Source organism: Meles meles, chromosome 9 (assembly GCF_922984935.1).
Source record: "Meles meles chromosome 9, mMelMel3.1 paternal haplotype, whole genome shotgun sequence".
NCBI classification, from domain to species: Eukaryota; Metazoa; Chordata; class Mammalia; order Carnivora; family Mustelidae; genus Meles; species Meles meles.
In genome coordinates this window covers 810956-828851 of record NC_060074.1, presented here as the reverse complement: position 1 = coordinate 828851, position 17896 = coordinate 810956, and the positions used below count along the sequence as shown (strand labels likewise).

At 40.3% G+C, this 17896-nt stretch overlaps 1 protein-coding gene across 6 annotated transcripts in view; it reads left to right on the top strand.

Annotated features, from left to right (window-relative positions):
* Positions 1 to 17896, top strand: part of TFPI (tissue factor pathway inhibitor) — a 64654-nt gene that overhangs the window by 1726 nt on the left and 45032 nt on the right. The window contains exon 2 of one of the 6 annotated variants that reach the window (XM_046019086.1): positions 2397 to 2462. The exons of the other annotated variants lie outside the window; for them this stretch is intronic. The gene's annotated coding sequence lies outside the window, so the exon portion shown is untranslated. The remainder of the gene's footprint in view (positions 1 to 2396; positions 2463 to 17896) is intronic. 6 annotated transcript variants of the gene reach the window in all.

The following is a 17896-nucleotide window of genomic DNA, read 5'->3' as shown; positions in this document are numbered from 1 at the left end:
TGGTATCTTTAAGACTTTGTCTTACCTCCAATGACTGGATCAAAATCCCTGGGAAACGTGACTCCTGTGCAGATGAATTATGCTCTCAGTACTTACTGGTCTGATTGCTTGTCTGTCACTCAAGGCTTCACTTACGTGTTGGTCGTACAACTCTTTGACTAGAAGCTTCTATTATAAACATTTTTGCTAAATTGAAAGATAATTTATGAAGTGAAAAATTATTTTGTGTTAAACTATAGGTTTCATAACATTGATTTACTCTTTTCTTCAGAATTAATTCCCTGATCTTGGTTATCTGTATTATTCAAATTCAAAAGATAACTGGACAAGATGACTGACTACTGGAAGAAAAGGCCAACTTCAAAAGGCTTTACTTATTCCCAGAATACATAACAGCTAACCAAATAGCAAATGTTCTATACATTCTTTAGAAATGGTTGGTTTAATTCAGTGTCTGGAATTTTTGAGACAGATTGCACCTCATATCACCACATAATTAGCCAGAAAAAAAAAAGCAAAGTAAAAAAGTAAAGAGCAGGAAAGACAATATGAAAAAGGAAGGGAAGTACTTAGAATAGGATTTTCAAAATATTTGTTAGCATACATTAGATAAGTTGAATAATAATAATATTGGTTAAAATAAGTTAATTGTATTACCAATTTATTTTTGGTATGTAGACATGATTGAGGAACTGTACTATAATTTAAGTCATCTATTTCAATAAAGGCTATCTCCAACCCACTCCCTTTTCTGTTTTCCATCTAAAATATTTAACTTGGGAAATTAATTTACAGAGCTGCCATTTTTAAACAAATATTCTTAAATGCATTAGTTTTTATAGAAATATATCATTACTATAATTCCTTCAGATTATTTTGTGGTTTGGAGAAATCTGAATTCAAGAAATTGAGTAACTTGGGTGCCTGGATGGCTAGTAGGTTAAGCAACTGCCTTCAGCTCAGGACATGATCTTGGAGTCAAAGGATTGAGTCCCACATCCTGCTCCCTGCTCGGTTGGGGGTCTGCTTCTCCCTCTGACCCTCCCCTCTCATGCTCTCTCTCCCTCTACTCCTCTCTCTCTCCAATAAATAAATAAAATCTTAAAAAAAAAAGAAAAGAAATTGAGTGACTAATGAAGTCCTCCTTTCTGAATATTAAATCTAACCAAAACGAAGAAAGGGTTCAAGTTATTCCAGAAAATTCTTTCATGCTAGACCATCTCTCTTGGGTCTCTCCGAGATCCTCAGTAACTGGTTTCTTGGTGGGATACGTCATTTCTAGGAACCCGGTCTTCCCATTCCTCTTCTTTCCTTGTTTCCACTTCTTCTCCAAGTGGTAGGTGTAGAACAAGAGCTTAGACTCAACTTCCAAGTGGCTGCTTTCAGCTCAGGTCATGGTGTCAGGGTCCTGGGATTGAGCCCCACATTCCACTCTCTGCTCAGCCGGCAGTGAGTCCTCTCCTCCCTCCTCCTCTGTTCTCTCTCTCTCAAATGAATAGATGAAATCTTTGGGGAACACAAAGATTCAACTAACAAAAGGTTGAGGGTGACCTCGTCTTTTCCACATTTCTTCTTTCCAGAACCAATAACCAAAAGCACTGGACCTATGTCAAATCTGCTCTATTCGTCTCTCTTCAGGCCTTCCCTTGGGATTTTCTGTTCTCTCTTGGTTGGAATAAACACGTTTTAATTTTATTTTAAAAACAAAAGAGTAAAAGGACAACATGGTCCGCAGTGGAAGTCCCAGTGATGCAATATTTCTATCCCAGTTGTTCCATTGGGTGAACGAGTTTCCCAAGGTGACATGGACTTATTGCAAGTAATTCCCAAGTCAAAGTGCACTGCTAATATAGATATTATGTTGTTGATTAGGTTATTTCAACATCAGGAGTGTGAAAGTATCAATCCTTATGGCACTGATAAAATGTAGGGCTTTTATCACCAAACATCATGTGCCACGGATCCCTTCAGCTGCATCGCACCCTCAGCACCACCACCACTCTGCCGTCAGTCTGTCTATCTCCGTGTCTAACCTGTCCTTGAACCCTGTAATGACCCATCTTGAGGCATCCCCTCATTCCTCATTCCACAAGGCTTAGAAATGGAGTAAATCTTAGTAATGGGTTGAGTCTTCAGAAAAATAGTGTTTGTTGCAAATTTTGATAATATTTTTAAGGTTCATTTAGGAACCTATTGTATCTTAGAAAATGAATTGAAACAATTATATCAAAATGTCATATGCCTACTCTTGCTTATTTTCGTGCCAACTATTTTCAAATATACATGCAAACAAAATGAATGAATTTCTGATTCATGCTATATCAATGAACCTTGAAAATGTTCTGCTAAGTGAAATAAACTAGACACAGAAGAACATAATCCATGTGTCTACCCAGAATAGAAAATTCACACAGCCAGAGAGCGTACTGGAGGTCGCCAGCATCTAGAGGATGGGATGAAAGGTGAGTTATTGCTTAATGCCTACGGAGTTCTGGTTGGGGAGACACGAGATGTCAGAAATAGACAGTGGTGATGATTGTACAGCATTGTGAATGGAATTAACGCTACCACACTGCACACTTAAAATGGTTACAACTGCGTATTTTATGGTGTATCTACTACAACAGAAAACACTAAAAGAAAACTATTAATAAGAACACAGTTTGAAGAATTCTAGATTCCTAATAATATTCCCTTTACGTTTTCTCAAATAGTAGAATAAAATACAAATATGATGTTGGATACCTGAATTTTTAAAAATCAAAGCAGATTCCTCCTAGTTTGCTTCCTGATGAAAACAGGAACATGTTTTTACCTAATATTGCTGTACTGGAGGCTGGGGTTTTTGGTCATATTGTTTTTTTGGTTTTGGTACCAGGGTAATTTGGGCCTTACAGATGGGGTTGGCAAGTATTCCCTCCCTTCTGTTAAATTTTCTGGAGGAGTTGATGTAAAATTCATATTATTTCTTCTTTAAATGTTTGGTGCAATTCTCCAGTGAAACCATCTGGGACTGAAGTTTTCTTTGTAGAAAGGTTTGTAATTACAAAATTTTGTTTTTAAAAAAATAATTATAGGAATATTCAAGGTATTTATTTCTTCTTCAGTGAGCTTTGGTAGTTTGTGTCTTTCGAGAAATTGGTCCTTTTATCTAAGTTGTAAAATTTATAGGCATAAATTTGTTTATAATATTAACTTAGACTAGAATCGATAATGATGTGAAACCTCTACTTCTTGACGTGAGTAATTTGTACCTTCTCTATTCTTTTATCCATCTATATCAAGGTCTTTGAACGTTTAAGTTCTGTGTTCGTATATAAAATGGGCTTTTAGGTAACATATAGTTTGGTCTTGATGTTTTATTCAATCAGTCAAAATTTGCCTTTATTTAATTTTTGAAGATTTTATTTATTTGAGAAAGTGTGTGTGTGTGTGCGTGTGTGTGCGCACATGCGTGTGTATACGCGCTTTAGCAGGGGAGGGGGCAGAGGGAGAAAGAGAGAGAAGCCAACTTCCCTGAGCAAAGAGCCAAGACGGGTCTTGATTCATGACCCTGACTGAGATCACAACCTCAGCCAAAATCAAGACACTTAATTGATGACCCACCCAGGTGCCCTGACAATATCTGCCCTTAAATTAGAACATTTACATTTGATGTGATAATTGATACGTTTGGATTTTAGTCTCTCATTAAGCTATTGTTCTATCAGTCCTATTTTTGTTTTCTTTTTTACTTACTTGGGGTCTTTTGAATTTAGTATTATGTATGATAATATTTTATTTTCTTTGTTGGTTTCTTTGCTATCATTATTTTTATTTTAACAGTTTTTGGGGCTGGGAATATACAGCTTTGATATAGCCCAGTCTATTTTCAAGAGATTTTAAGCCATTTCTCTTATAGCATAAGAAACTTCAAACAGTATACTTCTACTTTTCCTTCCTTGGCCTTTTTGCTATTGTTGTCATACATTTGCTTCCATATATGTTATTAGTAACACAGTACAATGTCATTATTCTGGTTTCAGCGAGTTACCTTTTAAAAAAACTTTTTAATTAAATATATTTAGATTTACAGAATATTTATGAAGCTGGAAAGACTAGCCATTTTTTCCAAACTCCTTTTATTAACATATTACGATGATACATTTGTCAAAATTGGGGAGCTAATTATCTTTAAACAGATTTAAATGCTAAGAAAGTCTTTTATGTTTCCCCACGTAGCCACACTGGCATCTTCACTGCTTTGTGTAGACCACGCTCCATCCAAGGTCATTTTCCTTCTCAGGCACACTCTCTCTTTCCGCGACTCTGGTGACATGTGTATTAATGAGGATGTTTAATGTTACCTCAGAACTCAATCATTTATACCAGGTGAAGCAAACATGATCCCAAATAATAAATATTGTAGACAAAATTTATATTAAGCATTAGAATTTGACTTCATAGTCATGGATGAGAGCTTATACATTATTCGAGTCTCTACACATCCTGTTTGAGTTCCGTGGTTTTAATCTCATTTAGCGTAGTTGTTCGGTCTACGAGGAAAGGAAACAGTGACACAATGAGAAATCATTATACATCCACATCCTGATGTTAATGTGGTTTATCAAAAAAATTGTGAAATAAGCAGTTTTTCCTAGAAATGCCTAGGCCCTTCTTTCGGTGCCAATAATTTTATTACATCAGGTTCCAGACCTCCCAAGATTAACCTCTTTTTGTATGTTTTCTCTTAAGGAAATCCTGAGGAAAGATGTTTAATCAGGAGAATTTAGATTAGCTTCAATTCACATGGCAGGAGAGATTTTTTTCTATAGTGGTCATCTCCTTTAAAACAGTTCTAGGATTGCATTCATTAATTAAAGCCCCTAAAAAAGTTAAAGGTCCCTGAAATGAACTTAGACTAGAATTGATAATGATGTGAAACCTCTACTTCTTGACGTGAGTAATTTGTACCTTCTCTATTCTTTTATCCATCCTTTTATCAAGGTCTTTGAAATGTGCCATTTCACCGTTCTATCAACATTACTCTTCCCATGATCACTTGCTGCATTTCATACCATCATCTCCATATTGAGGAGCCAGAGAGATACAGAAAGACAGATGGTCCTTATAATAGGTCCTGGACGCCTCACTTAAAAAGACAGGAACGAGTGGGCATCCACACATGGTCTTCAGAAATGTGTGTGAAAAAGTGTCTGTGCGGATGTGTATCTGCATTTTAGAAAGGAGTCGGCAGTTTCCCTCAGGAGCTTGCATGTCACCATGAAGAATATATCTGGGCCGTGATTAAACGTCTAAAGAAAACAGTATATAGACTCAGGGTTGAAAAGAGAAACAGGTAGTAACGTCCTGGAGATGGCAAAATAAAGAAGTTATCTTTATAATGTTTTTTTTTTTTAATTAAGATTTTTGTTTTTAAGCAATCTCTATACCCAACATGGGGCTCAAACTCACAACTCTGATATCAAGAGTGGCATGCACTCCCAACTGAGATAGCTAGGTGCCCCTCTTTATAAGGTTCTTGGTGTGAGATAAGCCATAAAGTTATCCCATGAAAAAGAAATCTTTAAGAAAAGATCTTTTTGAGAAGCCAAAGAAGAGATTAAATCATTTTAAGATCACTTTCAGTTCTATTGTTCCCTTGGATAAGCAGATTCAGTTTTTAGTATCTTCAAAGTTGAGCATTAACTATATGCTTTTTATTTTTTATTTTATTTTTTTTTAGATTTTATTTGTTTATTTGTCAGAGAGAGAAAGACAGAGATAGAGCATCTGCACAAGAAAGGGGAGCAGCAGGCAGAAGGAGAAGCAGACTCCCTGCTGATCAAGGAGCCCGACGGAGGGTTCCTTCCCAGGACTCTGGGATCATGATCTGAGCCAAGGGCAGATGCGTAACCAACTGAGCCACCCAGGCTTTCCCACTATATGTTTTTATATATAAGATTCTTTGCATGATGCAAAAAGTATGCAATGTCATACATTTTAATAATGTATACATTAATTTAATCATTAAGATTTAAAGTAGCTTACCAAAAAATCAACACTCTGTTCTTTATTCTCAGAAAATTACAATCAAAGAAATTAAGTTTACATTACAAGAAGATGTTATCCAATTCCTGATTATATGAGTAGGTATTAGGTTGAATTTGGACAAGAAAGAAAAATGATAATTTGGACAAATGAACTCATCTTTATAAAAATGTAAAATAACGAGCATTAGTTGTAAGGAACCAGGGGAAAAGAGACTATTTGTAGGATGCTCTGAATCAGAACGGTAGTGGCACTATTGCCTTTCATTCTCTGGGCCCGTAGTTCTCCTTCTTTGTGGTCTGACATTTTGCATCTCGAATGGAAGTAGCTAAAGGAGAAAACGCTCACGGTTCCTAGAAGTCCTTGACTCAGATCCCCGGGGCTGCCTATTCCTTTACAACGAGGACTCCAGGAAGCTGAACTCAGGACGGGTACAGTCACCGACAGTTGCCGTTTATTGTACCTAAGGATGAAAACTTTAGATAATATTTGGAAGTATAACCCCTTTCCAGCCAGAACAGAAGTTACCTGCTTCGTGTCCTCTTCAGAAGCCCTTCTGGCTGGACTTAGAATCAGAATGACATGAGGCAGATTAACAGGAGAAACCAAACTTATTATCATACATATGGGAATCCACACAGGCACGCAAATTCCAGGGACAGCCAGGCAGAATGAGGTATATATGTCACCCTGAGCTAAGAAGAAGGGGATGGAGGTCTCAGACTTCAGAGGAAAGGGTGGAATTCACAGAGCAATTAGGTGAACAGATGTCAGGTGATTAGATATTCGTACCGTCATACAGATGGATCACTCGAGATAAAATTTATCTCTGCTAATAACCTGTATTCTGGGAAAGACCCCCCAGGTTAGGTTCTTCTATGTAATTAAGGGAGGGGCAAAAGTTTTTCTTGAGCTCTTAGGGTGTTGATTGCCGGCCGTCAGCTCAGAATCATGCCAAAGTGGCCCATCTTGGAGCAGTCTGCTCTGGGCCTCTGCCTCATACATCGGCTAGCATTTTGCTCTGCTTTTCTCATACAAATTGAGATAATCAGAAGCAAAAAATTGAGAGGACACTAATATATTTGTCTAAACAGACACAAAATCTGGGACGGCAACAGACTTTGAGGGGAAATAAGAGATTTGACCTGACTTCAGTTATTGATTCTTAAAACAGGAAAAGGTAGTATCGACTTGAACCCCATTAGCTATGAATCACAGTTCTGATTTGAACCATCTCTACTGTCTTCCTACGTCTTTCCAAAGTTCGTATACCTCCTGCCCATAGATGTCACAGTCAATGTGAGTTAATAGAATCATTAGAATTAATAAATTATTGGGGCGCCTGGTTGGCTCAGTTGGTTAAGGGTTTGATTCTTGATTTTAGGCTCAGGTCATGATCTCAGGGTTGTGAGGTGGAGCCCCATGTCAGGCTCTGTGCTCAGCAGAAATTCTCTCTCTCTCTCCCTCTGCCCCTCCCCAGTCATGCTCTCTCTGTCTCTCTCTAAATATATAAACAAAATCTTTTTAAAAAGAATCAATACATTTGTATAACCAAAAGATGATAGAATCATTAGAACCAATAAGTGAGTTATATAACCAAAAGAAAAGAGAGAGATGAGAGACAGAGGGCTAGCTAGGCAGACAACAGACATAGAGAGGGGAGGTCTACAAGCCATTTTCTTATCTTGCTCCATATGAGTAGCTGGAAAAGCAAATACAAAAAGTAGGAAAAATAGGAGCAACCATAGATTTTTCTTTCTTTTCTTTTTTTAAGATTTTATTTATTTATTTGACAGACAGAGATCACAAGTAGGCAGAGAGGCAGGCAGAGAGAGAGAGGAGGAAGCAGGCTCCCTGCTGAGCAGAGAGTCTGATGCGGGGCTCGATTCCAGGACCCTGGGATCATGACCTGAGATGAAGGCAGAGGCTTAACCCACTGAGCCACCCAGGTTCCCCGTGTTTATTTTGTAAATAAATAGTTTATGCACGTAGGCTATTTGTTTGTAACATGAAGATACTCACTCTTTCTCCCTGGTGTCACCATTTCCTTTCTGTGGGATTTTCTTTACTTTCATTTCTTACATTCTACATGACAAGAAGTTAAGTCTACATGGTGAACAGATTTTAATGTATTATTCTTAGAAGAAACTTTATAAAATCATATCTGAGAGCTGCTTCTGAATGTAAAAGAAAGAGTAACAAAGCTTTTTATCTATGGGATTGTCACAATCTAAACTACAGATCAGTCTTAGGATTTGACCTATGAACTAATTAGGGAATTTTACATTACACAATTCTCCGGAAATGTCACTTCCTGTAATAAGAACCAGACCTAAGAGATGTTTTCCTAGAGAATTGGCCAATCTTTAGATAAACATGAGTGGAGTCAATAGTCTGCAATTGTTTCAGGAGGTTTTCTTGTTGTTTTGATTTTGTTTTCTTTTTGAACCACTCTTGTGTTCTAATATTACTTACAAAAGCACTGTGTTTTGCTTCGTTGTTTCTCATATTTTACCTTTCCTCTGCGTATACTTCTGAAACATAATCTAAAAATTTCACTCGTGCAGGTGTTCCCAGTTGGCTCAGTCAGTAGACTGAGGAGACCACGCAGTTCTTGATCTCAGGGTGGGGAGTTTGCGTCCATGTTGGGTGGAGAGATTATTTTAAAAAATAAAAAATAAAAGACACTAAAACTTTTTAAAAAACTTTAAAAATTTGACTTTTATAACGAAACATCAGACATCATTTTACCTTTTTTTAAAAAATTTTTAAAGATTTTATTTATTTACTTGAGAGAGAGAGAGAGAGTGAGAGGGTCAGAGGGAGAAGCAGACTCGCTGCTGAGCAGGGAGCCGACGCGGGACTCGATCCCAGGACTCCAGGATCACCCCCTGAGCCGAAGGCAGTTGTCCAACCAACTGAACCACCCAGGCGCCCCCATCAGGCATTATTTTAATGTCAAATAGTTTTAATGAAAAGGAAGGGAATTCTGACCTAGGCTTTGTAGTACCAGTATTATTTCCTCGTCTCCTAAGCATCCTCCAAGTAAAAGCAGTTGAAACAAATTGATTCATAACCAGTTTGGGAGGCGACAATGGCAAAATAACTGCCAGTCAGGTCACGTCTGGCTGGTGGCAGGACAAAGCCGCAGCACCACTAGCTTAAACAATGAGGCTACGTACCTGGTCACATGGTCTTATCACACAAAGCAGAGGGGTAACAGGCTTCAGGACTGGTTAGCAAACCAGGTTCTTCTGTCCTTTTCTCTCTATCACTTAGAGCAGCTAGTTTTTTTCTTAAGATTTCATTTACTTATTTGAGACAGAGAAAGCACAAGCAGGGGGAGCAGCAGGCCGGGAACGGGGGAAGCAGGGTCCCCGCCGAGCAGGGAGCCCCATGAGGGGCTCGACCCCAGGACCCTGGGACCACGACCTGAGCTGAAGCCGAGGCTTGACCGACTCAGCCCCCAGGAGCCCCTGACATGCAGTTTTATTTCAGGTAATTCTCAGTATTACATGATGGTTGCTTCAGCCAAAGTCACTGCATGTCAGTAAACAGGGACATCACGTGGCCTTTCCCATGTGGCTTCATTTAGAGAAAGGACCTTGTTCAAAAGTGCCCATCCCTGGAAAGTGGCATATTTTCTTTCTCGTGTCATTGGTTGGCGATTTATCATGTAGAGACAATTAAACCAATCCCTGTGAGGGAACAGTTCCAGGTGTCACAGATAAGGGGCAACTGGGGCTTGGACGGCTGAGCATCCCCTCTTGATTTCGACTCAGGTCCTGATCTCGGAGTTGTGAGGTCCAGCCCTGAGCGAGTGGGCACAGCAGGGAGTCTGCTGCTCTCCCTCCCCCGTCGACCCCCCCCCCCCGCCCCTGTACATGCGCTCTGTCACTCTCTCTGAAATAAATAAATAAATCATTTTAAAAAGTTCAAAATATGTCCATAGTCTCACTGGCCTAATCCATATTCCCTTACTAGAGCACATTTTCCTGCACGAACAGCAACTTTTACTTGTATATTTCCTCTGGCTGACACTCCTCAGAGTCTTGCCCCTTTTGTCTTTTACGTCTGTCCAATTCATAAATTCCAACTCTGAATCCTTCAACAGTTTAATTTTTATATCTGGAGAGAAAGAAGGAGCACTGATTTTTGAGGTGTAATTATCATGCATTGATAATTTTTGGATTCCAGAAACCCATAAATCCTTTAATAAGAAATTTTCAGTATATCCTTTTATTTCATCTAGAGAAAGTATCAAACCCTCATGTTTTTATGGGCCCAGCACGCTTCCGCTGCGCAACTCTGCTTCATTAAACCCTCATGTTTTTAAAAATGCCCTACTTCTTGACATTTTCAACAATCTCAACCTCTCATTCACCTAGAAAATTGAATCACAGCAAGAAAATCTACTTTCTACTTATCCTTTAACAACTCTCTCAACACACACGTACACACACTTGGAAATGGGTCATATCCCTCTACGTCCCTACCCCCAGAAAAAAAGAGAACATGTTGTTTTAATGGAATATACTCTTTTCTTCAGGCCAAAATTAGGCCCTCTGCACCTGCTGCCCAGGACCCTCTCTTCATTTTATTTTTTCAAAGATTGACTTATTTATTTTAGAAAGAGAGAGAGCATGTATGGGAGTGGGAAGAGGGGCAGAAGGAGAGGGAGAGAGAGGCTCCCAAGCAGACTCCCCGCTGAGTGTGGAGCCTGACGGACTCAGTCCCAGACCCTGAGAGCATGACCTGAGCTGGAATCAAGAGTTGGGAGCGTAACCAACTGAGCCCCCAGGGCCCCTCTGTTCATTTTATTTTTGTTTTAGCTTTTGTCTCCCTCTCTCTAGTGGCAGAAACAAAACTGTACCCTCCACAAAAGTCTCCCTTACAAGGCTCTTCCTTGTTTTTCAGGAAACACTCATAAAACGGTATCCTAACTTGCTGTTTTCACAGCCTCCGTTTCAGCCCCTTCGGTAGCTCACCTGCTGCTGCCCACGAAACCGAACCAAATCCTCATAATTTTGCAAGGGCAATGACAACGTCCCTGTCACGAACCCCACGCCTGCTTAGCTCTTGCCTCAGTTTGAACCCGTGTGCTTTAGACATTGTCGACTCCAAGTGTCCCCTTCCCTTAACGTTCCTGCCGCTGTAGCTCGCCAGGTCTCCTCCTGCTTCCCTGGCCAGTTCTTAGCTGTCTTCTCAGGTCTCTTTTCCTCTTTCTCATTCTTGGGCTTTAGCTCTAGGGTACCCCTTTCCAGTCTTCACACTGACCTCGAAGAGTCACAAATCACACAAACTGAAGTTTGCAAAATCACTTGGAAGAAGAAGAACGCCTGTTCCAGAGCGAATGCTGTACAATGTGCAGTCAGTTTCGTCCACTCCACTCCACGGAAGTCATGACCTTTTCCACTTCGACCGTCATGTTTCCGTCTCCTGCCGAGATATCTGCCCTGAGCTCCACGTCTACATACTGGGCTTCTTGTTTCATGGCTCCTACCGTTAGGGTCTGTTATCAAAGGAACGAGACTGAGACAAGGTGAACGTTATGTAAAGCTCTATTCCATGCCAAGCGTTAGAAGTCAGACTGACCGGCCAGGGCCATCTCTGAAGAGAGCGACCCCTCCCAGCCTCACAGACTAACTTTTATGGAGCAAAAGCCTGGCCAAACTAGGTGGCCAATGAGATCGTAACATTGCACAGTCATGTTAGGTCACACGCAGGTGTATATAATTCAATATAATTGAATTATAATTTACCCTATAGTAGCTGTTTGAACTAACCTTTCACTCTGGTCAGAATTGGCGCTCAAGGTTGGTGCCCAAACGGCGGGGTTTACATTCTTTGGTGGTTAGGGAGACAGTATGTGTGTTTCTTACTGATGGGATGTCTCCACCTGGCCCGACTTGTCCTTGTATTCTGGGCTCTGTTATCAGGAACTGGCCGGCCTGGCCTTGTATTCTGGGCTCTGTTATTAGGAACTAGCGGACCATATTTTACTGGTTTCCCAGACTTGCTTCTCAGTAAGTTTCTCTGGGGGGCTGGGGGGGTCAGGGTCTGTTTCAGTTTTACTGCACAAACAACAAAATGGCTCTTAACCGGGATGGAGTCGCTCTGGCTAGATGGGTCCTTACACTGTGAATGTCTCACAAACATTTCGAACTCAAACTGCCTCACACGGAGTTCATCACCTTCAGTCATCCTAAAGCAACAAGTTCCTTGTCTTCGGCTTCTTGACTCATTGCCTGGAACGACTCATCGACACCTTTGTTAAATCAGGGACTGTAGCTGTCCTTGATTCTTTCTCTTCCTCATCGTCCATGTAATTTTAACCATCAAATCATCTTGAATTTACCTTGTATTTCACTGACAAATCAGCCCACTTCTCACCATTTCCACTTGTAATAATATTATATATCATATGAGCCTCTCTCGCTGTCTCTCTCTCTTTTTTAAGGTTTTATTTATTTATTTGAGGGAGAGACAGGAGAGGCGGGAGGATACAGGGACAAGTAGCCTCCCTGCTGGGTGGTAGAGCTTGACACGGGGCTTAACCCCAGGGCCCTGAGTTTATGACCTGAGCCAAAACCAAGAGTCAGATGCTGGACTGAAGGAGCCACCCACGTGCTCCTTCAAATTTGGCTTTTAGTCAAGATTTTTTTTTTTTATGTTTGTAGATGTAGCTTCTATTTCCTCTAAAGTTTGGAGAGAAAAAGAAAATATGATACTTTATAGATTTTCAGGCACCTTTTGTAGATGTTCCTTTGTGTAGACTTGTTCTGTTCACTGGGTCTTTGAATGCAGGTGAACTTCTGTGTCCTCTTCTCAAGTGTAAGGGACAAACCCCCCAGGTTTTTTAAGGCCTTGACCTATGCCCTTAGTGAATGTGCTTAGGTAGGTTGAGTCAAAAACCAACTTCCCATATATTTGGATAGAATGATGTAGAAATATTTACACAGTATTAAATATAATCACTAATGAAGTATATATATTTTAAACCAGGAATAGAAACATTTAGGCAACTTATTCATATCAAACTCAACTCAACTCAACTCATATCAAACTCATATCATATGTGGTATAATAATAACCACAGTAAAAATTTGTTTTGGTTAATGAATTGGACTTATAGGATTAGCATCCAGAGAAACTGATTTTTATCCTGCAGGTCCTTTGCTGATCTTGCTTACTCATAGTCTCTGATTCACAGGGAAGATGAGTATTTCAAAGACAAATAAACATGGACAGATGTAAGTAGTTAATACATTGAATCATATTTTTTGAGTCGGGTTTCATCTCTGTCACATGAGTCCGGCTGATTTTAAGGAAATCTCGGGGAAAGTCCAGGATTGAGTCCTGCCTCTGTCGCTTACCAGCCAGCTGGGCATATGACGTTGGGAAACAAGTCACGTACGTCCAACATAAATCCAGTGTCTCTGTCCCATTGGCTGCACAGCATTACTGTCAAGATGCAGAAGCCGAATGATAACAAACCACTCAAAATAATGATAAAATACTGCAAAAAATGATGTCTTATAATGATATCTTTGTACTTTCAGTATTTCTTAAAGTAAATGTGGTGTATATTTCCATATAGTCAGAACCTCATGACATTGTATCTTTATTTTAATCTTATTTCATAGGTAAATAATCCCGATGCCAAAACAGTGTTTATAATGATGACTCGGTGTCCCAAGAATGTGGGCCTGGGGGAAAGTTAACAAAGCGATAGAGAAGGCCCTGACCTGACTTGTCAGAGTTTGGTGTGTGGCGGACGTGTGGTCACACAGCCTCAGACCTCTCTTGGAGAACTGCCGGAACAGTTGCATTCCCACAACGCATTTACTCAAAAAATACTCTTTTCCTGAGAAAAGTCTGGCTCTCAAACCTCTCCCTGAGATGATGCAAGTTCAGAAACTGCATTCAGAAACGAGGGTGGGAAGCCTATTAAAAATAGTTTTTAACAAAAACCCATTTTTGGACCCTAGTCATTATGAATATTTGGAAATTTTCCATTGAAAATACTGCTTGCAAAAAATGAACTTCAAAACATAAAGAGAGAAGAGAAAATTATTATAATTCTTATAGGGTTTTTAATCTTTCTGCTTTCCCACCAGAAGTTTTATCCTAAGTTTTTCTTTCTTCAGTCATACTCCTTGGTGTTTGGGTACTGCAAATTGACACAAAATGAAAAAAAAGTCAAGGAAGCGCACAGGTTAAAGATATAAACAGGCTTCAGATGTTAGCGGGCAGAAGGGTAGCCCCCCCAGGGAGCAGCCAAATTGAGTGGACGGCAGTAAGAAACGCCAGGGGATACAGTATTAGCCACTGCTGAGCAGAAAATTGGAATTATCCTTCAAGTCATTTTTTTCTCTTTTCTGGTTGTCACGTTTTGTCTCTCCTGTCTTTCGCTGGTGCACCACAAAGACGCAGCCAGAATGGAATTTCTTCTTTTCGACATGGCAGAGTATGCATTGGTCTCGAGATTAATAGTAAGACTTCAAAAAAGTTCAACAATATGTGAAAAAGAACATTTGAACTAGGAAGTTTAAATTACATAAGCACCATGCTGATGATATACAAATAAACATAGTATATAATTTTTCCAGATTAATTTAAAGATGATAAAATAAGGGGCTCCTGGCTGGCTCAGTTGGTTAAGCGACTGCCTTTGGCTCGGGTCATGATCCCTACGGTCCTGGGATCAAGCCCGGTTTTGGGCTCCCCACCCTGTGGGGCATCTGCTTCTCCCTCTGCCTCTCCCCCTGTGCGCGCTCTCTCTCTCAAAGAAGTAAATCTTAAAACACAAGATGATAAAACAACAGAAGTTAGGAATGATAGAGGAGTGGCCGTCCTCATCTTGTTTCACACCTTCCCCGAAAGGATGTTCTAGAATCCGGCGCTGCTTCCAGCTCTGGGTCTCGTCCATTCTCGGGAGCTTTTGCTCTCTGAATCCCAAGTTCCCAGCCGCATCCATACCCATGGTCATGGCCTTCCAGTGCTCTTCCCGCCTGGCTGGCCGCGGCCCAATGAGCCTCGCTTTGCCTGAAGGTCTGTGCTGTGTCCACGCGCAGCCCAGCAGTGCCCCACATCACCAGATGAGACCTGAAATGCCTCAGGCTGTCCCTAAAGTCTTCCCAGCCAGTGCTATGTTTTCAGGTGTCTTTCCGACCTTCAAAGAGTCTGGGAGAACATTCTCACGGAGGACACACGCCGCGAACTGGAGCTGCCGTTCACACTGGGCCAGCACGCGGTCGGGAACGACCGGTCGGGACTGTGGCAGCTGCAGCGACTGAACTGGTCGCCGCTCTGGTTCCTCTGAAACCGACGCTCATCTCAGTCCTCTTAACCCTCACATCCCCAAGAGCGGTTCTAGTCAAATGCCCATTTAGAGACGGGTAAACAGAGGCAAAGAGGGGATGGATGTATTACCAAGTTCAGATACTTGGTCAGTTGCTGAACCGCTGTTCGAAGCTTACAGCCTGTGCCATTGTGCCAGGGCCGTCAAAATGTGCTGCTGAATCGGCACCTTAAACAACAGAGACTTATTTCCTCACAGCTCTGAGACCTGCCGGTTGGAGGTCAAGGTGTCAACAAAGACTAATTTGAGGTCTCTCTTCTGGGCTAATAGGTAATAAGTCTTTTACTCTGTATGTATCCGAACCATAATTTTTCCTTTTTTTTTTTTTTTTTAATGAGGACACCAGTCACATCGGATTAGGACCGACCTCAACCCCATTTGTCCCCAGGTACCTCTTTAAAGGTCTTATCTCCAAATAGGATACAGTCTGAAGTACTGGGGGTTAAGACTTCAACCTACGAATTTGTAGGGGACACAACTGAGCCCACGACAGAGTCTCATTCCACACCCCTTCTGTTAACTGCTAAACAAACCTAAAAAAGAGAAAAGACGGAAGGGGAGAGCATTGGAGGGTAGAGGGAACAAGGAAGAAGGCAGGAAAAACAGAAGAGAAAGAGAAAAAAAGGAGGAAGGGAAGAAGAAAAGATATTATTTGGTATTATAGCATGGGACATTACTTGGATTGATTTGATGGTTCTGGGTTTCCCTAAGGAAGATATCCATCTCTATACAGTGATGTACTTGCCAAGCAAACCAGAGTAACCTCATAGGCAGGGTGCTTTGTAGACGATGGTGAAGACTGACCGGTTGTTGGGAAGGCATCTTGGTCTGGTGATATGACCGTGAGCTCTGGAGTTACAGGGATACGGGTGCAACCTTAGCTCCATCTCATTCTATTTGGAAAAGTTACGCCCTTTTTCTGAGCCTCAGTTTTCTTAAGATTTCATATAGGTAAGATTTTTTAAGAGGATTATAGTTGATCTGAAGTTCATAGATAGGGGCGCCTGTGTGGCTCAGTGGGTTAAGCCGCTGCCTTCGGCTCACGTCATGATCTCAGGGTCCTGGGATCAAGTCCTGCATCGGGCTCTCTGCTCAGCAGCAAGCCTGCTTCCTTCTCTCTCTCTCTGCCTCCTTCTCTGTCTACTTGTGATCTCTCTCTGTCAAATAAATAAATAAAATCTTGATAAGCTTATACCCTCAATAAGTGAAAATCTCAAGGTTCTTCCCTTTTCCTTTCCATTTCTGGCTCCTCACTCCCTAGGTCATACAAACCACTTCCCTTTCTTTCACACACTTTCTCCTACATGCTGCCATTTCTTTTGATTGGATTTTCACGATCATTCTTACTCCTCTTTTGATTTGGAAAATACCTACCACTTCAGCAAAATTTTATAAACACAAAATCTACTGTATTTACCTTCTCTTTAAAAAAATTTAGCAAATTTATCAATTGAAATATTTCGTACTTCCAGACAAGGAGAATAAGCAATTGAAAACCACTGTTACAAAGAGAAATATGGATGGACGACCACTCCGTCACACTTGCTTCTAATCTCTTTATTTTTTGGTGGGATTGAGAGAAATAAATAAAACTGCATGGATATATCCAAAGATCGATATTATAATTAATTAGTCACAAAGTATACCCTAATTAATTCATTTATTCACCAAGTATTAGTCATTATTTCGGGTACTAAACATGGAACTGTGAATGTTACATAAAGTATCTATGATTGAATGGAAAATGCTTAGTGATGGGGACAGTGAACATGTACAAAAATAAATATATAAGTGGTGATAAGTGCTATTCAGAAAACAAAGCAGAACATTCCTAGTAGGAATGTGAAATGGTACAGCTGCTTTGAAAAATAATCTGGAAGTTCCTTAAAATATTAAACAGAATTACTACATGATACAGTAATTTCCCTCTTAGTTATGTACCCAAAAAAGGAAAACATCTGTCTGCACAAAAACTTGTGCACAAATGTTCCTAACATTAGTCATAGTCCCCCACAAGTAGAAGAAGCACAAATGCTCACTAACTAATAAATGGATAAGTTACAGTATCTCTGCAGAATAGGATATTTTCAGCAATAAAAAGAAAGGACATACTGGTATGTGCTCTGTGTGGACGAACCTTGAAGACGCTGAACGAAAGGAGCTCAACACAAAAGGCCATAGAGTGCATTATTTCATTTATATGAACTGTCCAGAATTGGGTGATATGTGGAGACAGAAATTGGGGAGCAAGGAGGTGATAGCTAATGGGTGGGGAATTTTCTTAGGGGATAATGAAGTATTCTAAAAGTGACTGGGGCAACGTTTGTACAACTTGTAGATAAACTAATAGCTACTGAACTACTTATTTTTAAAAATCGAATTTACTAAAAATAAAAACTTGTGCTCATCAAGACCCGTATATGAAAAAGAAGAGATAAGACATAAACCAAGAAAAAATATGTATAATGTTTACATTTGGCACGGAATTTATATCTATAATAG